Source organism: Spodoptera frugiperda, chromosome 29, assembly GCF_023101765.2.
Source record: "Spodoptera frugiperda isolate SF20-4 chromosome 29, AGI-APGP_CSIRO_Sfru_2.0, whole genome shotgun sequence".
NCBI lineage: Eukaryota > Metazoa > Arthropoda > Insecta > Lepidoptera > Noctuidae > Spodoptera > Spodoptera frugiperda.
The window spans coordinates 9,023,801-9,047,428 of NC_064240.1; the positions used below are offsets into that span (position 1 = coordinate 9,023,801).

A 23,628-nucleotide genomic window follows, 5' to 3' on the forward strand; every position below is an offset into this window, starting at 1 on the left:
TTGAAGAGAAATCGTTTAATTTCTTTTCAATAGATTTTTTAATTACTATGGTTATGTTTTTGAAACGAATAATTGCACAAAATCGTATTCTTTCACTTTTTTAAACTATTTCGAAAGACAAGAGCTTATTGTTTAAACGAAAGGTCATCAAAATACAAGATCTTAAAGTAATATTGTTTTCAGTTTACATTTTTAACTCAAGGAAAAATGAATATTTAATTGGGAAAAGAGAAAAATGAAAATACAGTAGCATCCGTTGTATCTTTTTGTTTTTTGCTTTATAAGTGTGCACCAATGAATTCAATTTAATAAAGGGTTATAGCGAAAATGACTCAAACTCCTAAACTATTCAATCTACAATATCTAAACTGTGATAAAAGAACTAACTTGTTTTAAGAAACCATCAGATTTCAAAATGGCACTTCTAGACTTCTAGTGCTGTGAAGAAAAAAACACTGTAACAAATGATTACCGTCACAACTACTCTAAATTAAAAAAAAAAACAAACAAAAAGCAATTACATCTTCCTCAACGAAAAAGACAGGCACATATTAATTAAAACAAATAGGTACTAAGAGATGCCAATTTTGAAAAAAGAAACAGTTTTATAGGTGCAAAACGTATAAGAGGTGTCATAGAAGTGACATGAAAATAAAATATGACTATGCGTATGAGCAGAGTATTGCACACTATGCTATGCAGAACCAGTATAAACTGAACGATGGATGTACGAAAAGATCATACAAAACGGGACCAAGACAAAATGGTTTTGTATAATTTGATATGTTCCCATGTGAACACAAATAACGCGGGCGGAGCATATGTTGCGCCTACGCACGATTTTTGCACGGAACGCCGCCTATCCGACATCGTTGCAATAAATTTACTATTATTGTAGGAAACCTATGTCACAGGCTTGGGCGTGACATGAAGATATCTAATTTATGTTCCCCTATATTGATACAGTTTGATGAATCACGCGATTTTGTCGAAGATTTCTCATGAAATATGTTTGTTAAGGTTCTTTTTCGGATTATTTTCATATCTTTAGTATAAATAAAGTTATCGTTGTAGAAGGGGGTAGATAAATGCATGCATGGTCGAAGTCACATACACTCGTATGCAAATATAATATTAAGTGTGATTAGATTGCGTTAATTGGCAGCTTTGATCTAGCATTCTAAGAGTTCTTAGAATTTTATTTTTTGTTTGAAAGAGAGTAATGATAAGTGCTAGAGAAACTACAAGCGGCAATTACCTAATGTTTACATTTCAATGCTCAGCATCTGAAAAGCTCAACCTGTAGATGAAGTAATATTTTTTTAACACAGAAAAACTTTAATTAGATTTTTTGTTTAGCTATTATATTATAAGTGTACATTTTTTTTATATAAAAAATATGATCTACGAACCAGACGTTTCTTATAAATATTTTATAATAACGTCTAAATGTATTTTTTTTAATTTATTTGTTATATTTTAATATAAAATTCATCCTCTCAGCATTTGTAATAATAATTAATTGTCTAGACATTTTGTGTATGTGTAATACGTGTATTCATATAAAGCATATAATTAACATCATTTAATTAAACCACGCATATAATTAACGCAAAACGAATGTATTTTAATCGACAGAATTAAATTTCTTTACTATAATATTTGGTTAGTAAGTTGGAAAGAGATAGAGAAGAAATAAGCCTTTCAGAAATTAATTACATACACTACAATTCAGAAACAAATACAAGTTAGACTTTTTAAGTAAACAGTAACAAAATTTACCTACAGTTGTGTTATAGTACCTATAATAAAAACCTTTTCAAATGCCAAACTCTTTACTATTACGAGAATTTCAAAAACCTTTAAACTCATCCCAGTAATTGATATCACTATTTTAATCATGAACCCTAATAAGTTGTGCACTTTTAATATAGTTTTTTAACAAATAAAAGATAATATTAATGTTTATACCTATGTCCTGGTTTAGACAGATTTATAATCTCCCACGAAACTAGTATGCGATGTGTTTAATAATAATATGTATATGTACCTAATAGTAATATGGAAACTGCCTTCTACTTGATCCGATGAGGAAAAATTGTAAGAGCCTTTGAATTTTTGAGTACATTATTTTTGGTAGTAAAACACATACATTACGTCATCAGCCTATAAGTAGCCACTGATGACCAAAAACCTATTCTCTCACGGAGAAAGTTTGAGCATTAATCACCACGATTACTCAATGGTTGATGGCGATTTCAAACTTATAATTGGAAATTATAAGGCCAGGTTTCCTCACGATATTTTCCTTCACCGTTTGTCAGCATTGGAAGTAGCGGTGAGCCCAAAATATTTGCTTATAACGAAAAGGAGGACACACAAGTGCAATCATTGATATATAATATTAGGGGATTCGGAAAATTTAAGTTGTTATGTATATTTGTATAAGCAATGTTTGCACCGAAATAATCAAAGTATATACATATTTCTGTGATGTGAAAAAGTGCATCTGTTGATTTTTTATCAGATAAACAGATTATAATGAATCAATACTACAGATATTATAAAAGAAGCGATTATATGAATACCAAGGTAAAACCTTTATTCAAATAAAACTTCACAATATTTTAATTTGACAATTTCTTATGTAACACTAATCTTTATGTGTTTTTTATTATTAAACTTAAGCTTACTTAAAATGTACTTAGTCTAGAGCTAATTATACGAATTCAAATAAAAAGTATTCACATAAAGACTAAATATAAGAAAGAAATAATATCTATTACTATTTTTGTAGACAAATAACACATTAGCTAAATTAAAAAGAAGAGAAATAAAAGCAAATTTATTTTAAAAACACATATTTTTAGGTACATATGTTATAAAAAAAATCGAGATTTCGAAAATAGAATATTTAATAGATTCAACTAATGGTTTGTTCCAGTCAATGGATGCATACTTTATATATGAAATAGGGTTACTCACAAAAACGTCTAACTCTAAATATACGTAGATAACTGCGAAGATTTCGGTTGGGTTTTTTTGTTTATACTCTGGCGCGTAAAACCTGTCTAGCCAGACGAAACTTAGACTAAACTATAGCTGTTTTAGTCCGGTACCAACGTTTGAAATTTTGTACGAAATATTGATTTGATCAATATGTAGGTATTATTTTAAACGGATTTTAAGATGATCTGCATCGTGGGTTGTTACTTATTATTAATGGTTTCTGTATAGGTTTGCTTGATTAAGGGGTAAATGTAAAAAGTGTATGTATATATATTTTTGTCTTGTCGCCTGATAGTTAGCGATACGAGCGCCGTCGCCTGATGGACACCCGCAACACCAGAGGAGTCACAGATGCGTTGATAGCCTTAAAAATATAGCCTAATTAGTAATTTCACATAGATGTCATATATCATTGCGCTTACACACTTACAAACTGGATCTTGTCATTAAGATTATTAGTGGAAGCTTATTGATGGCTTCCTATTTTTTTTTTAATGAACAGGTTATTGTATGTCATATGTATCTTCTGCAAAGAAATTAACTAAAAGGAGGTCTAAAAGTCGTATCCTAGGACCAGTTTTAAGCACAAATTTCTTTTTAAAATCACACTTTTTTATTAGTTAGGTACACTTTCGAAATATTAGAATGGACTATAAATTAACTAATTTATTAGTTCAAAAATCAAATATTAGATACGTTTTTAGTTTAGAAACCGATGCTTGCTACTTTAGTAAGTGCTGTGTTATTATTTTTAAATTATAGATCAACATCTCGCTTATGGGAATCCCAAAATATTAGAACAGCAAAAAATTGTTCAAGTGAGGTCATTGCGCTAGATATGCTATGAGCAATAAAAGACACTTCTTGTTACTTACTGGAAATATATCTTCATATGAGTATGATAATATTATGTGATGTGAAACTTCTTATTACACCTAAGAATGAAAAGGAATTATGGCTAGACACAGATCGCCAAAGACCACAAAGGCACAGATTGACTGCACGGTTGGCGCGGTCTTTGTGTGATCCACAAATTTTAAAGATACAAGAGAAACTATCCTAGTGTGGGGCAAAGTAAACAAAAAAAGAAAAGAGATAACCTCTACATTTTAATTAAAAATGTAGTTCTTTAAATTAAACCGTACATACATGGCATTTCGGTCAACTAAAAAAAGTAAACAGAACATTTTGTTAAGGGTTAAAATCCCTTGCAACTGCAAATTGACCAAACAGTCTGTCAAAAATGTATTACAATGGACTATTTGCTTGATTTTTTGTTTACATTTGTATAAACATTATGTAATTACAGTCTATCACATTATTTATTTTAAAGTTCAATAGACACCAAGTAAGTGGTTGTTTGTTTAATTGGCCGAGATAGGCTGCTTGATAGTTTTTAGGCAGATCATAGTCTAAAAAACTAATAGTAGTAAGATCTTTATATATATAATTCTTCTGTACGTGTGTATGTCACTGAACTCCTCTTAAACGACTAGACGGACTTTGATGAAACTTTTTGTGTGTGTTCAAGAGGATCTGAGAATGGTTTAGATTCACAATTTTGTCCGCTGGACAATGTTTTTTTTAATTAATTTTTAATTTATTAGTAGTTGTTGATTTTGGAATGTTTTACATCGGATCCGACGGACGGCGCTACCATCGCAGTGTCAAATATTAATGACGTTAGATATTGTCATAACATTTGAATAATAATTTTCATCAAAAAGGTCCAGAATGTTTTAGCTTATTAAAAAAAGAATAAAATTTTCAAATTAACGGGTAGACAGGACAACGTCTGTCGGGTCCGCTAGTTTTTTATATAAACATCCTTCTTGACTGTCTAGTTATAAGCTCATATACAATCCTGTAGAAATATGCCTAACTAGATATACCTATATATCGCTCTTATAAGGGACAAAAACAGGCAGTCGTATCATTTAAATTTTTATTATAAGCTGTATCCTAATCTGGTTAAAAACTGTAATCTCATTGTTATTAGGAAAACATTAAAAGATAGAAGACCAATTAGCTTTTATGACAGAAACACATTTTTTGTAAAAAATTAAAAACAAACAAAAATTTTGTACCGAAATCAGAATATTTAGCGATAGCGCTACATTTGATGCAAAAATGAAAATAAATACTTTGATAAAAATTCATGATAAGCTCGTGACCCTATTATAACGATTTAGTTTTTATATAGGATTGACAAATTATATAAATTGTTGCATTATAACATTGTTATGTAGTATTATGAAAATAATTTATTACCTAACGTTAATTTGATTATTGAGTCAGGTTAACTCGATGAAAAGAAATAATAGTGTTTTTACCCTACGGAACTCTTAAAAGAGTATGCAATTACAACTGATTGGAGATTATCTATAAAAGCTGTATAAGACACTTCTTATACAACTGTAGTTGGACACCTCCAACTACATACTAAATTACCTTTAAGTCACGTAAATGAATGGAGAAAAGCTCTACTAGTTTCGAGTCACAAGGGGACTCTTCATCATGAGCAGCGTGCGCAGACGCGGCGACGTCTCGCAGACAGTAAGCTGCACGACATCGCCGCGATGATTTTTGGTTAACTTACATGGATAAATGTGAAGGAAACCAAATAAGAGAAGGAATCGTCGTTAATGATGCTCTATCGTTATCATTTTATCAGCAATAATGTCCCCTAATGAGTTATAAACAGGCTGATTGGCAACATCGTCGTCATATCAACCACAAGAAGTCTACCGGTGAACATAGGCCTTCCCCAAAGACTTGTATGTATATCAGCCGGTAGGAAACGATCGTGCTCTATGTATAATTTCTGCCTAGCCGATATAACAAATACATTAATATAGTTTAACACAACTAACACGTTATTTAAATCATCACTCAACAATACATAGAGTTACTGCATACAGAATTATGTAACTACAGATGCTCTTGTGTTTCTGTGTGCGTGTAAGACAAGAAAAATACAGGCTCGTGATTTACGCACACACACGCAGCGTCGGAATGGCGTTGTTATAGAGATGCGAATAGGTGCTCGTGGAAACAGTTATGAAGTTTTTTTTTTATTAGAATTATAGTCTAGTTAGGTTGACTCTTGAACTTGTATGTAAAAGTCTTTCACGGTCTTTAGGCTTTATTGTGGCTATGGTTTAATATTAATGTAATGCTTTTTTACTATTAATAACGCCAGATTCACATACAGCCACAGTTTTAAGAACAACTATTAGGTACGAAAACTTGAAAATCTGATAATATTTTGTTCAATGTGCGAACCGAAACGGTCAAAAATATCAGGTGAGGCTTGCAACTCGATCAGGGAGGCAAACCTAATTACAAGACAGTGCATAAGAGTAATTTTTTTATAGCTACTACCAAGAATTTCGATGAAGAATAAAAACGCTCATAATAGTCACTTTGTTCAGTACAGGAATTAACTCAAACCCCCTTGTTTGACCACTCAATCAACCGTCTAATTACATAAAAGTTCACCGCAATTACACGCAATGCGTAATTGTAATGAACGCGTATAGACAGTGATGGACAATTAGTAACAAAAGCATCGATGTGCGCACTTTTTCTATATCGATTTTCTAAGAATCGAGTACCTGTTTGAATCGATTAGAATCCTATTTTACCCGATTTGCATATTTAATGTTATGACATTACAATAACGTGAGTCGGCATACTGTGTTCTGAACTTACGATTGTTTGAATAGGAAGCCACTATAGAACAAATAAAAGTTCAACATGTTTGAACGTGATAGTTCGATGATTATTGTTTTGTAGTGATGTGTGATTTATTATGAAAAATAGTCGATTTAAAAGCATATTATTGTAATGAAAATTGTATCTTTTTATAGTATCAATAACGTTAAAAATTAATAACACTATTAAATTTAATGCTAGCAGAAAATCAAAGATAATAAAAATGTAACGACTGTTTAGAAAGTTATTAATTTAAATATATTTTCTCTGGCAACTTTGTTTTAAAAGCTAAGTCTTATTACTATCTAATTAAAGTCTAATTATGAGCTAAAAATAATATTGTCACCAGCTGTTAGAGGATGAAAATATCGTTATAAAAGTCAGGGGTTAATAAACAAAGTTTCCGATGTCAGCGCCACCTGTCGGATCCGGTGTGAACATGTGCCATTTTGCCATCTTTTAATAATTAGGTACACTTTAGCTAAATAGTGGAATTTTACTATACGTGACTGCCCTGTTAGTAAAGTAATTTTGATATGCAATGTGTTAAAATATCTAATTTGCATACAAAAATATTTATTTGCCAGATTTATATTTTTTTTTTATAAGCTTTTTAATAATAAATATTTTTATATCTTAAAGGTAGTTGGTTCAGTACTGTTGTGAATTTAGTATCGTTATGTTTCAACATGTGTACAGCTTTCTGTACTTACTCCTTTTGTAGTGTGCATTTACAAAGGAGTAAGTACCTGTGAGACTGTGTTTTTAAGATTAAGCTTCACCCTAAGAGTTTGTCTGTTCGTTTATAATACAACTATAAACAACTTCTACCTATCCTGCTTTTGAACGTCTTAGTTTTATATAAAAATATTCTTCAGTTACCACAACTAACAGAGGTTTTATAAAAAAAATACTTACATTCGACAGATGATTTTAAAGATAATCGTGTCCACAAAAATAAACAACCTCTTTCGTTTTATTATATCAATTAAGATAAATATTACAATATACCTATTAAATCTTAATATATTATGTATCTTACGTAACAACTTTAGTGTTCATTATTTATTTTTAACCTAGCAATGTCATGGATTTTCCTGAGTACCTAATGATGTCTTCGGAAAAACCTTTTGATCAATATAACGGTACTTCTAATGCAATTATTTAATTAGTATTACATAGCAACGACTTAGAATAAGTTCTATCTTTATTAAGACCTGTGTACGGCAATAGGCTCACTCTTTTATTTTATTGAACTCACAACAACCCACATAATCTTTCTACAAGACATCCATTGATGAACACAGGTTTCTCACAACGGCTTCCAGCATGAAAATCACCTGTAACCTTTCATTAACAAAATAAAATGGCTTCCATCAGGATACATAGTGTGATTGTAAATATAGTTAACTAATTGCTTGTATTAGATACAACTGTATCTAGCTATACAAGCCCACTTGTATCTAGCTGTACAAGCACACTTGTATTTCGGTAAACAAGCACACCTGTATCTAGCTGGACAAGCACACTGGTTAACACCCCTAGGATTAAGATCGATTATTATTAATCCTGATTTATTTTCTGGATCGATGTCGGTTTTTGACACAAACTCCGTCTAACGATTGTCAAAAATCTACACCAATCCAAAGTTTTGTATGGTAATAAGTTATTGTCTAATTTCAGCAGTATCTAACCTCCTACACAGAATCATTTAATGGTTACTTAACCCAGTCCTTAGCAATTATTTTCGATACAAAATCATTACTAAGGAACAATTTAAGCAAAAGTAAATCATTAAATGTCTCCCAGTACAGCAGTGACACTTGTAACTGGCCTTGAACTTGCATTTATAGGTATTTAAGTAGAACTTACATTAACAATTTGCAACTTTATCTATGTTTTTCCCCCAAAAGTCCGAAGTCAGCAAAGCTATATTCGATTACACTACATTTATCGCCAGTCATGGTCCAAGACCCATGGGGCATTAGGTGATTCATCGTTAATATAAAGATTGCTCATCGCCATTGAAGAGTTAGTTAACTAAAGACCCAGTGCTCTTTAATCCCAATATTGTAATCAATTAGTGAAAAATAGTCTGCTTATTTTTTAAATAAAGGTCTTTTCATTATTATTATTTCCTTCTTAAATATAGGTTAGTAATGTATGATCTGATGTTCTACTTAAATACCATCTTAACATACCCATTAAAAATGAATAAAAACTATCGGAGGTCCCATTTAAACGCATAATAATATTAAAAATTCCATCATAATTGGTCCATTGGTTTAGGCGCAATTCCGTGACATTTATGAATATCACACAAATCAACATGCAAATTGATTTGAGAGAAATATCGCCGATATAATGTTTGTTTAGTATATACCTATGTATGCGTAGCGCTAATAGACTAAACCAGAATAACAAATTCATCGTCTGCACAGATATCGTATAAAAAACGTAACACAATGAATAGTCAGCTCGCTAGATGTTACGAAGGTTAGTGTTTCACGTCATAGGCTTTTTGCACAGCGGCCAACATCATCTCGACCCGCTAACCTTGAGATTTGTTAATGTCTATCATGACATTAGGTACCTGGTTTCTCCGACTATTTTTTACACACGCAAATATTAGACCTTATTGCCTCAACTTAGACGGACAATCGACGTGCTTGCAAAGTCCTCTAAAATTGAATGCTACTGGTTAGATTGCGGAAATTTATTAATATGCGGCAATTTTGTTGAGGTTATGCTAAAAATAGTGAGAAAAAATGTTAGGTCTATTTTTAGATTTATATCGTGATGCCTTGACCATTGAATTGATTAGGTTAGACGGAATTGGCAAAAAACAGAACTAAAATGATTTTAGGCCGTTGCCCGCAGTCTCAACAACTGTCACGTTGCGCGCTGTCTGTCCTTTAAATCGTAGCTTTAAACGCCGCCCTTCAATAGACATCAACGGGCGCGCGTCGTAGGGCTTAAATAATTATTGTCTATTTATTTTATTTAAAAGAAAAAAATATAGAAAATAATTTTCGGTGAATACTATATTTAACTGTCTGTTACTTTTTAATTTAGGTAAACTGCAAATTATTGTCCCGGAAATTTTGCATCTCTATCGATTTATTTAATGTTCGTTTATACACGTTATCGATGAAAGGGATTTTGCAATACCAAATTTGTTTATCCTTATATTTATTTATCAGTGAAAAATATAAACGCACTGTTAGCATGAAATAAAAAAACTAATTTTATAATAACTTTTAACTTATAAGAAAATCTACTAAAATGGTTACAAAATTAAACCGAATGTCCAGGATATGTGTAAATTATTCCTGTAAGTAATCATTAGTAATGATTACATAAACATCAAATTATTCTACATAAAAACTTAAAATAACTAGCATCTAACAAAGACAATAAAAATACATAATCAAATAAATTTAATTAATCATTGAACAGCTTTTTTATTTAATATATTCAATAAAGATGACGTTTGTTCGTCAAAACAGTCGTAAAATCCTTGAACAATCCCAAATGTCGTGCGCAGTCGCGTAAATTTAAATTATGCTTTTGAGAACCAAATGTGCAAACGTTGAGGTAGGTTTCCTGACAAAAAATATTACCATTATCATCTTCGTATATATGCAAAAATTATACAATATAACTCTTCCGTATTTTACAAAATAATATAATATGTAAAATATAATCTATTGTATTTTATCTATTTATTATTCAGTGTATTCTTTAAGTTTTTGCATAGCGTAGGGTTGAATAGAATAAATATGAAAAATAAAAAATACTAAAGTCTCAAAGTGTCTGGCTGAAAGGTGTCATGTAAATTCTATACATGCATAAAATGAACAATAAGAAATTAACATGTTTGTAGCATTAATTTAATAATAAAAACATACATAAGACAACTTACATACTATGAAAATATTTATAAAATGGCACTATTGCAATTTTATCTTCCTGATATTGAATTGTTATTAGATTTTATTCCGAAGTTAAATAAAGTGATGACTTAAACTGCCTCCAGCCATCATAGCCTCATGGCCATTAATGAGTAGACTAGAATGGATATATCGGTCTGTGGGTATAAGGTCTTAGTAGACGTTTAAAATAAATATTTTTCTAAATGAATTGACTGCACGGTTGGTGCGGTGGCTGGGCATCCGGCTGCCGGACAATGTGTAGCGTGTTCGATTCCCGCACGGAGCAACTCTTTGTGTGATTCACAAATTGTTTTTTCGGGTCTGGGTGTCATGTGTAAGTGAACTTGAATGTAAATGCACCCTCGACACATAAGAAAATCTTAGTATGTAAAGTTTTTTTAAAAATAAAAAAATAATACTGAAAAGTAAAACTAATGCTTAATTCCATTTCAAAGGAATCGCGGTCTAATTAACCACCGTCTTATAAAAAAAAACTTCACAAAAAAAATAGCAATAAAGTAATTTGGACATGCCCCTAACTATTATTATTAGCAAATATTCCGATTATAATTAAAATCCTTAATTAAACTGAATAAATAAATTAGCAATAAAAATAAATTTATTTGAAACATTATAAAAGTATTACGCTATGACGTTATAATAATTTAGCAACGTTTTAAATTTTATCCATTCGTATAGACAACGCGAATAAATTTACAAACAAAATGGCGGATGCATCTATTTTAATTTTAAAACTAGTTTTAGTTCTTTTTTATCATTTCATGTTTTTAATCTGCACTTAATTGATAAAAATATTTATTATGGGACCAGTATCTCATTAATTATGCAATTAGGGAACTAGTTTTATAGCATTGTAGGTATACGTGGGTACCTTCACACCTATAAGTATATGTATTTATGAGGAAAATAAATACGCTAACTACGGATAGAATTCAAACCAAAATTTCAATCAAATATTCCCCAAAAATAGTACAGAAGATCATGTATACTATGCAGTTGCAATGGCAATCTCTAAACTATTGACGTTATATTAATAGCATCTTATAACATCTATACGATACGACATAGAACGATTTATATAAATCCAAGAACTCTAGTCATAAAATGATCGATTACTGCAATAACAATTATCCAAGGGGATTCTGAGACAAAAAGCCAGCGAGTTACCGAGAACTTTATACACGGAACTTCAGTTAAAGATGTATGGAACGAGGTACCTAATCTAATGGCGGGAGGGCAATTGTACCGACACACACATGCGATACTACAATCGAATTCAAGTTTGTCTACACTCCAGACCGACTAATTTCATTTGATGTATACCACTCTATTCGATGTCACTCCTCCTGACGCAAACGTTACGTAAGTGCGAATAAAATTTCGGTTCAAAAATACCTGATTTCAATTTGAAATGCACGTTTTTGTTGATCAAAATTGCAAGGTTAATAGAAAAAAATATATGTTTTGGTTTTTTTCTTTAATTGGTTTATGTTATGAAACTATATTTGGATTGTAGGTGTGTCTGTTTTTTGACTAAACGAGGCCAGGTAATAAAATTTTGATCAGTCCATTGATAAAAATTAATTGTAATACAAAAACAGTTACGCAACACTCGATTTTCAAAAATAACACCCAATACAAATCACAAACTGATGGCAAAAAAGAAAACGATTAAAGTGTCACTCACTTTTTTATTCTGAATCAGATTAAAATCTGTTTACAAATCAGTTCGTTGAAAAGAATTTCGATATAATTGCTGTCAGGCGGAGAAACAAACAGTATTCCTTTGTCTAGCTCTAAATATAATTGCAGTATAATGTATTGCATTTTAAGATACAATAAATCGAAAAAGAAAACGCGTCGCGAGTTGTTATATCGTCGCTGAAACCTGCCAACGGTTTATTCAGGTTATCATTTTTTTATCAATGCACCAATTCGGCGTGGAATTATCTAGCGTTTCGCATGCGTTCAAGGGTAAAGTCTGCGGCCGGACGCACACACATGCATACACGGTGATGTATGTGTGTAGACTTGTATGAGCGCTATATACCTAGGCCTATTGTGCAGTGCATACATGTGTTGGTGTTTGTTAGTGTGAGTGCGTCAGCGGCGGCGGGTAAGTTTTTCGCTTGCAGATATAGTTGCTATGCCCGAAATATAACACGGATGAATTTCGCGTCAATGTTAATTGCTAGGCATTACAGAACGGCGTCGGCGCCGATGTCAGCCGGCAGGCAACGCAAGCGCACCGCCCGCGCATTTTAGATAATGTGCGTTAACTATTCTCTTCCTATGACATTTACAGCGTTGAAAAAGATTTTTTGTAGTGATTTTTTATTATCATATGTCTGTCATTTTAAACTGTGTATGTTTTATTGAATCAGTTTTAATTATGAGACGAGTGTGTCTCTATTGGTTCTCAGTCACAGATATGCGAAGCGATTAGACTTAGTCACTATAATTGCTTTGGATTTCTTTTCTCCAAGCTATCTAATTTTAGGACGATATTTTTTCCGTTCAGTGTTTTGTATAGGTTACTTTAGACACACCATAATGGATGGTTACTAGGCTAACATTGTTATAGGTATTTTCCGATATAATAGGATGCAATTGTGTATATAATAAGGTTGTTTCTAATAGCGGACGGCCAGTTCATCACGGTGTTTGTTTTCGTTCACACCTTTCCTGTCCCACGACGGTGTTCTGATGTAATTTATTTATACATACTGAAAATACTTGATAAACATGTGCTTAGGTAGTACGGAAATAGGATAATAAATGCATTTTACATAACATATAGCCATGTATGCGTGTAGGTTGGTTTTGTGGTTTTGATCCGCTAAAAGGAAAAGCTAATTTAATGAATATTGATATTAGTTTATTTTGTTACAATTATACCTACCTCTACCTACCGGAAAATACTCTTCCTAGTAATTGTACACGAGCGTTCCATTTCAAAACTAGGCTTGAGTATTTGGGAACACAAACCCCACTGCTTAAGTGTTAAACATTTGTTACAAATCGACCTCCAAGGTAGTCAACAAATTGGCAAATACTGATAAATTATACACGTAATATTCACATAACAAAGTTGTTATCAACCGACATAAGTATCGGTTTCTAAGATAATCTACGCGTGACAATAATTGCAAATTTATTTTTAGTGAAGTAATAACTAATTACTCAATACTGCAATTAACATGAATTTATTGTTGAATGTATTATCTCCGTAAATACTGTTATTTATTACTTGGTTAAACACAAACCTAATTGTTTGTTATTTTTTTCTAAATCCGGTGTTGTAGTTGAGATTTTTTACGAATATTTCGTGCAAAATTGTTGATTTCATTTTCACATTTAACTGAGACTGGGCAGCAGCGTTTTCAAATCGCAATCCATGAACAATAAGCTTATATGTAAAGGAAGCCAATAGTCTAATAGAAAACTGTAACATACCGACGATGTGTGTCGACTTGGTTTTATAATATTTTTTGTTGACAACTGTCAATTTATTTGATACTTTAGTTCCTTAAACACCAATAACCTTGAATAAGAATTGATCTTTCCGTTGAAGGACATCGTAGAGGAAAGTCACAAGAAGTCCACTGCTGAACACACATCTCTCGCAAAGACTTATTCCAGCGAAGAGGAAGCGACCTGCATCCACACCCGTTTTACGATACACCCAGATCCAATTAAGAGATATGATCAAGTGGACATTTTATTTAATCTCACTATCGGGGAATAACAGACATTTTCAAAAGTATTTGATAACAATTTATTTAAGAATTATTAGACCTATGTTCTGCCAATCTTAATTCTTGATAATATGTCGGTTTTTAGTAATCAGATACGGTAATGTTTATCCATCGAATCAATTATGAATTGACGGAATTTAAAGCGAATTGACTTGATAATGACATTACTGACCTTCCGTCAATATTTTTGTGTTGGTATTGAGTCGCATAATTAAATAGATATATGATATATCAACGTCTTTAAAACTCTTCCGTTATTGATTGTCTGAGTGACTGACGACAACGTACAGACGATACGAATGGTCCTAGGAAGATGAAACTTAAGGTGTTTAGAAAAGCACTAAAAGGACAAGAAGAAGGAAGATTTCCTATAATTCTTGTAGGAATGGAAATAAGAGTGCTTTTTTATATTTGGCAAATTAAGACTGAGGATATTGTTTGTGCATGTACGGAAATGTGGTTAAAGTTAGTCCCAACTAATATTACACTTCATGTAGATACTCGACCAAATTTTTTTCGAGAACCGAGGCTAGGCTATTTTACGCGGGCAAAACCGCAGGTAAAAGCTAGGTTCACATAAAAGCATGAATCCGATGAACCCAGACTAGAGACAGACTTTTCGTGGAATAGTCGACGAAAGGTCTTTAAACTGAGTTATAATTGACTCTTATATTGATTTCAGTTCTCTGCACTTACCGCCCTTCATCTCAAGGACTGCCAAATAAATAAAAAAGCCTTTGAAATTAATAAAGGCACAATTTTATTAAAAATAAAAATTTTGTTTTTAGTTATCACAAACGCCTAATGTCTAGACGATTCATGCCGTCGGCGCTTAACTATTTTATGATCGGAGACAGCGCAGATTAAATATTGACAATTTAATAAGTAACTATGATAGTTTTAATCAAGATAAACCAATTTCGGTGTTTGGTATCAAATATGTTTTCTCCTTACTGTATAGAATAAGAAAACAAAGAAATAAAATAAAAAGTAAATGTGAGCATAGCAAGCCTTCAAAACTATTAAAAGATCAAGCAAAGTTAGACAGCTAAATTATCCATAGACTCGTCGAATTCGATGCTAAAAACGCAAGAGTCTAGACTTGCGCCTTCGGCTCTATAGTTTTTTAATTACATGGTTAATTTTACGTGAAAAGCGGCTGTGTTTTATCTTAGAAGAAACGTAATCGACCGATGCACAGACGATAATATTAGACGTATTGTTTGAAACGCATGGAAACCGATCGATGGAAAAAATCGGACCAACGAACGCAATGTTCTGACTGGATAACTTATGCATAGTTATTAACTATTATTATTTACACCTACGTATATGTACACACATGTCGACATTACGTATAAAAGTGGGTAGTATCTATATATATTTACATTATTCGTAACTATACAAAAGTCTGTTAAGAATAAGATATAACTAAATGTTTGTAACAACAGAGGAAGTAGAACACAGATGCATCTTGATCAGACCACGATTTGCCAAATACATCATCAACAGCCTATAAGTGACCACTGCTGACCAAAGGCCTCTTCTCGCACGAAGAAAATTTGCAGGAAGCATTAATCACCATGCTTGCTCTACATCAATCAGTGAAACAACTATTTCTATATTAGTTTTAGGTCAAAAAGTATTCACGAAAGTCTTTGTCTTTTAAGCTACAGCGCAAAAAAAAAACGTTATCACTTTAATCCTACAAACTGCATTCAATAATGCATTTTCATCAAATGTTATCATGGACAGCGATGATAAGATCTTTCTTTATTATTTTTATCAAACCTTTTTTTGTGTTTCAAATCTCACGTAAAGGGAGTATAAAACGCAGTAGTTCAGCATATCTGTGCCAATTTGCTACCAAAAATCATTGAATAGGAACTTAAAGCCATGGGAATTAAATATAAGACTACGATATTTAGAAGAATTTCCTTTTAACCCGTCTCAAAAGGTGATACATTGGTTTCTAAACTCATTTTTCAACAAAATAAACGTGTATGCTAAAACTCTTCGACACAATTTGACACAAATATCCTCTATATGCATGAAGTTTTTATAATTTATCGCTACGGTTACATACATACATAAGGATGCGTTGAATTAACCTGTACCAGCGTATTGTCGGCACTTTTTTGAACGATAACCTTTATAAATAGTTTTTACTGTCGTAAAGCCGCGCTGAAAGTACGCAATCTTTGGAAACGGAATTACATAATTCTGGATGTTATTCCTGTGTAAACAAAGTAATTAGTATCTTGGATATGGATGACAGAATTATAATAAAGATATCTGCATTTAATAAATTGAAGACGTCATTATGACTTCTTCTTCTTCACACTATCAATATACTTATAGTAAAGTTGACTTACAAGCTTCACTTATAGTATCATTTATGTATTGTAAGATCATATATAATACTCAGATAGGAATATAATCAGAGTTTACATGGTAAAAATGATAATGCACAATCCGCTGCAACATTTTTAAACAGAAAATGCATAAACGATAAAAAATACTACCTAAAGTATTATTTTCTAGGTTGCGATAATTTTTTTAAGACATTAATCAGTGTAGATACCAATAAATTAATTCCCTATTTATTGTATTACTTAGTAATTACTTAAAAAGTCCCGTCTTAAACTAAGCTTCATCATTACATTACTAATTAAATAAAGAGGAACATATACTATACAAGAATAGGCTTTTCTAAAGCTAAGGATGATTGTAAAAGATAATTTTTCCGAAGTATAATTTCTATAATGTTATAGGCAATTAGTATAATGAATAGACATATTGTTTGTCGGTTTCATTATTTCATTTTCGAAGCCTGTCTCATATATTTCGTTGTTCGAATAAATTAACTCTTAGACATTATACTGCATGTATTTTGTTTCTAGCTATATATTTTCTAGTTATATAATAATTGTTCTCCGGAGTACAGGACATTTTTCTTTTAAATAATGAAAGAAATACATTTTTGAACTTTTCCTTTTACGTATGTTGTAGTAACCTATACTTAAGTATTTTTTTAAATTCTAATTGTTATACGCGCGTGTAACCATAAAATGTATTAGTATTTTTTGTATAAAACTAACTTGTTATACAAATAAAAAGTTAGGGAATTAATTCAAATAAGTATTATGTAAGAATAGTATAAAAACTATAGTGGTTAACAAATTATCTTCTTAACTAGTATAAAATGTATGGAAATCCTTATATTTTCTCACGTCTAGAAGTTAAAACTTTTAGGTATCAACTTAATGACCCGTAATTATAAGTATTTAACTTAAATTAAATGCATATTGCATATTTATGAAAAATTGCAGACAATTTTTTACAATATTTAATAGAAATTAAATTCTACTAAATAATAATAAGTCGTCCCAAACTCTCAACTTTAAATTCCTTGATTAACATAACATATTATATTTTAATTTAAAATCTTATTTTAATATTATTCTTTTGCAACCAGATCTTTATACAATATTTGTTAAGCAGCAGCTTATATTTTATTAATACCAGGAAATATTTGACTAATCTATACCTACTATAACTATATAGTATACTAATACTATAAACCATATAAAATATATGCTGATTAACAGTCGCCATGTGCAATATTAACTAATGATTTGTACCTTTTACAAAAGTTAGAATGAATAAATCTACAATATTATGTATGAGAAGAAACAATTATTATTGAGATTATTTGTACCATACACACCTAGCTTCACTGATAGACTGACTGATGGACAATTCAATTTGAAGTTTCAAAAGTGCCCAATTTAGGATTAATTGAAATAAATTCTTTGACTTTAACTTTAGGAAATCGGTTAAAAATAAGAGAAGCGATTTAGCTTTTAATACAACTTCATTGTAATATAGCCGGTATAGTGGCGATATAGTCCTATTCGATTCACCTTGCTATTTATATTTATGGTATAGGCATATAAGAAAATAAATCTTGTAATTAAAAAATAACAATAAGTGCCTACGTGGCGTCAAAGTGCGTGACAAAAGTAAGAAGTTTTCAATCAATTTCTAATAAAAGATAAAACAAAACGCCTCCATAGCCGTAGCCGTTGGAACAAAAAATCTATCTAGTCTTCAATGCTCATAGTTCTAAGAAAGTTTAGGAACATTAAGCAGTAACGTACTATGAAGAATTGAGTATTCTAGATTACTAAAAAATAGGATATTTTTGCATGTTTTTAAACGGAAATATTATTAAGTTATATATTTATGCAAGTCTATACAACTATGTATTTCATTTCATGTTTGTTCTAAATTTAAATCTCTCTTGCATCTATTTCTCTTGCAACTAACTTTTCTCGTAATAGGTTGCTCGCTGTATTATCTAAAGGCTTGACTAGTAAAGAATGTCCATAGCGTCATGTCCACACTTTATGTAATTTAAGCATTTTAAATAAATACGGCACATATTTCCTATGTATATCGTTTAGTTGCAAATATTTCTTTTAGAAAAAGTTAATTTATATACGACTAGTATTAACAAACGTTAATTAATCGTTGTCGTATAAAAAGTGACATAATTTATATATAATAACTGCGTACGATTTCTAATAAATATAAAACGGTGATAGAAGAAAAAGTTGTAATAGTAATTTTACTATTATTGCATTCATTGCACTTTTGCAATGGAATTTAAACTATATTACTATAGGTATATTTCAATATTACGCAAGTAATTAAGGATATAAACCAAATAGTTTTTACTTGTCAGTCGTCCATCTCGGCAAAAGTTTATACTTAAAACATAGTAAAACTTATAATCTAAGGTTCAAAATAAAGCTATTTGATTCTATAATATCGACAACAAGAAAAGTAATAAATTAAATTGTAAATGAAATTATAAAGTTACAAATTGAAGCGTTGTACAAAAGTTAAAAGTGTGAAACAGACCTTATCTTATATTCTTTAACTGCCGCACTCAAAGATATTTAATGCTTACTTGAACTATTCCTTAGTAAACGATTTTGTATCGAAAACAATTGCTAAGGACTGGGCTAAGTAACCATTAAATGACTCTGAGTACGGCGGTAAGATAAGTTGTATAAACTTATCAATGATTTGAACTATCTATTAAAAATGAAAGACAATAATTTTATTTAGACGCTTGAACTATTATTAAGTATGACAAAGTATTAATATAATTATAAGCGATATGTTAAAGTTTATTCAACTTTTATCGAATCTTTAGGGTTTCTTCTCGTTTTTTGAACAAGTAATGCTTTTAAGAGTCAAAGAGTTTGTTATACATAGTTAAATACCGGGTATAGCTTTTGTCTGTTGCTTGATTTGAACTATAGAATTGTGTATCCTTTTAGTTAACTACCATACAACTGATAGTATATTTTATAAACAAGAAAGTTACATTTTCAGAAAGACTAGACGTGTGTAAAGTTTTTAATTTATATACACAAGTCGATAAAGCTTGAAAGTTACCGTACCTTAGTTCCCTTTCCAATAACTATTGAAACTTTCAAGTAAACTTGTAAGTAGTTTGGTTTCAAGACAACTATTCTGTTTATAGTAAGTTACATACGGAAGATGTATAGTACATGTATTATCCGCCATTACATAACTAATAAAACATAAATTAGTCTAATATTGAGGATACACAAAGAAAATTCCGTTTCCTATTCGCAACTTTTTATGAAACTTTAGTGCTAGCCGCGCAGTTCCGATGTTCTTTCTACCATCCGATAATGCAATGTAATTTTGTATCGATAGAATTGTTTAAACAAAGGGTAAAACCATCGCTTCATAGGCTAAGGATATTTTTTCCGATTCCTAGTGTCACGCGATGTATGGAGCGACTAAAGCTGCCTTTTAAATATTTACTGTACGTGCGATCCTCGTACCCCCGCATGTGCGACACGCACAGCGGGCGACACTAGTTGCCACCTGCGTGCATCTCTTAATTCCATCTATTTTTCTACTTAACTATAAAAATATTAATATATCCACTATTACTATATTTGTGTCAGTAAACAAAAACTAAATCTAATCGAATTTCACCGCATACTCCGGTGCGACGTTACGTTATTGTCCACACTGACTCACGATCACATTTTTTTATATAGAACTCATCTATGCTTACATAAATGTTGATACAGGCTACTACAAAAAACGAAATCTCAGACAATCTAATTGTACGAAGGACTAAAAACCAGTTTGGCACTAAATACACAAAGGCGGGAAAACGATTCCTGATGATGAACAGAAGGCGGATATCAACGTTCTTCAGTGCATCACATACGCGCGACACTCGAGTTTGCAAGATTTTCTTCAGGGTGCAAATGACAAGTTTTCGGGAAACTGTGGCCCGAGGGCGGCCTGTTGGAATTTTACATGAGTCAGTGGCGAGTGGGTTCTCACGTGTTTTCGACCTACCTATGTGTTACTGTAGTGTGCGCGTACAGCTGAAGTACAGGGGTGCGCTAGGGCGCGCTGGATCGTCGGCGGGCGGCGCACTAACACTCACATTCAAATATTCGTCTAACCTTGATGCGAATCGGCGCACTCCGGGTTCCATCCGACGACTGTCGTCAATACAGACGGGCTGAAGGGCTCGCTTCAGGTGTAACAGTGAAAGTGACACTGATGAGGATTAGTTGCGGATCGCGGGAAGGTGTCGCGGCGCGGGCGTCGGCGTCGGCGTGAAGCCGGGCGGCAGGCGCATCGGCGCGCCGCCACCGGCGGAGTGGTCGCGGGGCTGCGGCGCGGCGGCCGCGCTACATGTCACTGTGCGGCGAGCGCGCTCCTCGCGCCGTGGTCACCGACTCTCAGTGGCGTCGCCGTCCTACTGTCTGCCCGTCGGCCGGGACGGCGGCGCGCGTTGCACCGCCCCGCTGCACTCCGCCTGCCCCCCTGGCGCTATGCCCCCCTCGCTCGGCCCCCCTCCTCCCGTCGCACTACACCCGCCCCGCCCCGAAGAATTTTCCGCATCGGGCGGGAAAAATCGATTGTGCAGCGAGCCCCGAATAATTTCGGCAAGACGCACGGCGCCCTTGCGTCCTCTCCGGCGGCCGACGCTGCCGCCGCGACGGTCAAGCGCATCGCCTTTCACTGTGCGACGTCGCCGGGCCCGCACGCTGTCCGTCGCCACTTAGCTGCAATGCTATCTCTTACTATTATGCGTTTATATAACATCACTGATATTAATAATATCATTGTTATTGTCAAGGTTAGATAAAAACATTAAGATATAAGACGGCATATTTTTATCATTTCCAAAAAGCCGATAATAAATTACCGAAAAGTAGTTAGTGCACATGCATTTAAAACAAATTATGTTACTTTTAAATTTTGCATACCTAAATGAAAAAATATCATTAAGAAAGAGAAGTCGTCCGTAACTTTCTCTTTTCTGAAAACTGTACAAATCGACCAAAACATCTAGTTACTGAGAATACTTTATGCAATGAGTGTCTTGTAACTAAACCGTTTATTGTTAAGAGCCAACTGAAACGAATTTTAGACACTGAAAATCTAGTTTTTAATCAACTATCAGCTTACCGTTACTTATAAGAAACCATTAAAAAAAGATTCAAAATAAATTGAAAACAGTACAAGCAACAGCTTCTACGAAACTAGGCTTTGTTCTCTATTGGTATAAGTACTCAACCGTTGTAACAACTCCTTTACTTAACTTTTACTCAGTCTGATTCCGTAACTGAAAACAAATAATAATTTATTGATAGTTTCATAATAATATTCTGATTGAAAAAGAGTTTATTTGTTTGTATTTCTGTCACGGCGCAACGCACAACGCAACAAAGAGATTGTATCATAAAAGTATGATTTTTATATCTAGCCTACTACCAGATAGTAAATTAAAACAGTTTGATACTTATTATAGAAAAATGACAAAACAGATGACAGCTATTAGTGTTTTACTGTGCTTTGAAAAGAATAGACGGAGGACCTCATTATCAACTTGCTAACTAGATTTCACTCTAATCTATTGGTAAGTTTGACTTTCTTGAAACAAGGAACTTTATTATAATCTCTTTATTCAGAATATTTGTTTTAAGTACAACATAATTTATAAATTTTATTTTGTCACAAAATTAAATGATCTATTTCATCAATGTTGGTGCAGTTTTATTAGATATCACGGTCCTTATCCATAAATTTGAAATCAATCATCAAAATACCTACCTTGAACTCCAAAATAAATAGGTTCCAATATAAATTAACAATTTTCAAAAGAGAAATAAGTCTGTTACAAATATTATAGAAATAATAAATACTTTCTCCTTATTAAACTTTCAAAACGGTTTGGTTGATGCCATTGGCTAAGTTATCGGCTTCAACACGACATATCGTGAATGAATTCCTCCTGAAACTTTATTTTGGAAATGTCCCTTAGTCTTGTAGTAGACTTTAACGAACTGTTAAATGGTAATGACGCAGCGTCCATTCATAAATGTTCATTTTCATTAATTTATGTCAAGCAATTTTAGTTATAAATCACCAATAGTCGTTGACCTCAAATTAAATTAAACACCTTAATAGGAAAAAACATACCCAAGAGAAATCATCTGTTTTTATTTCTACGATTACAAAATCCAAAAAAAAAAGTTACGACATTGCGCCATAATAATCAAAAAACTGTTATTTAAAATTCTCAATTTCTTACCCAATATTTTAGTTTAATTCGTTAATTATCGCGACATCGATTGCGCCAGCGCAGCGTAGCCTGTAAAAATTGCATCGCTGATTGGCTACGAACTCCGACGACCATTGGTGAAGACAAATCTAGAAAAACTTAGTAAGCAATGTAATCTTACTTACCTACTATAAACTATTCGATTTCTTGGAATTCTTACTTTTTATATGTTTTTGCATAGTTGCTCTAGTGACGTACGTTACTATGAACTATTTGTGTAGCGTACGAAAATTTTGCATTTCTTTTTGTGTCATTTAATTGTTACTGTAGCATCTGAAGTTTTAATAATCTTTCTGTTACTGGAGTCACATTAATAGTTTTAATTTTTTTCTAATTTCAGTAAAAAATTCTTTCTTTCCACATGTGGCACATAGGAGGCAGGTTAACAATGCCTATGCCTAAATACGACTAACTTATAATTGTTTTATTCTTCTAAACAAACGAATAATAATATATAGACACCTTTCTTTCAAATTGTATGTAG

General features: G+C 32.3%; 1 protein-coding gene across 2 annotated transcripts in view; it reads right to left on the reverse strand.

Annotated features, from left to right (window-relative positions):
• Positions 1-21,304, reverse strand: part of LOC118268461 (zinc finger and SCAN domain-containing protein 10-like) — a 53,294-nt gene extending 31,990 nt beyond the window's left edge. Inside the window, exon 1 of one of the 2 annotated variants that reach the window (XM_035582966.2) lies at positions 20,864-21,304. The gene's annotated coding sequence lies outside the window, so the exon portion shown is untranslated. The remainder of the gene's footprint in view (positions 1-20,863) is intronic. The other variant, XM_050706581.1, reaches the window with a different exon arrangement.
• Positions 21,305-23,628: the final 2,324 nt, after the last annotated feature.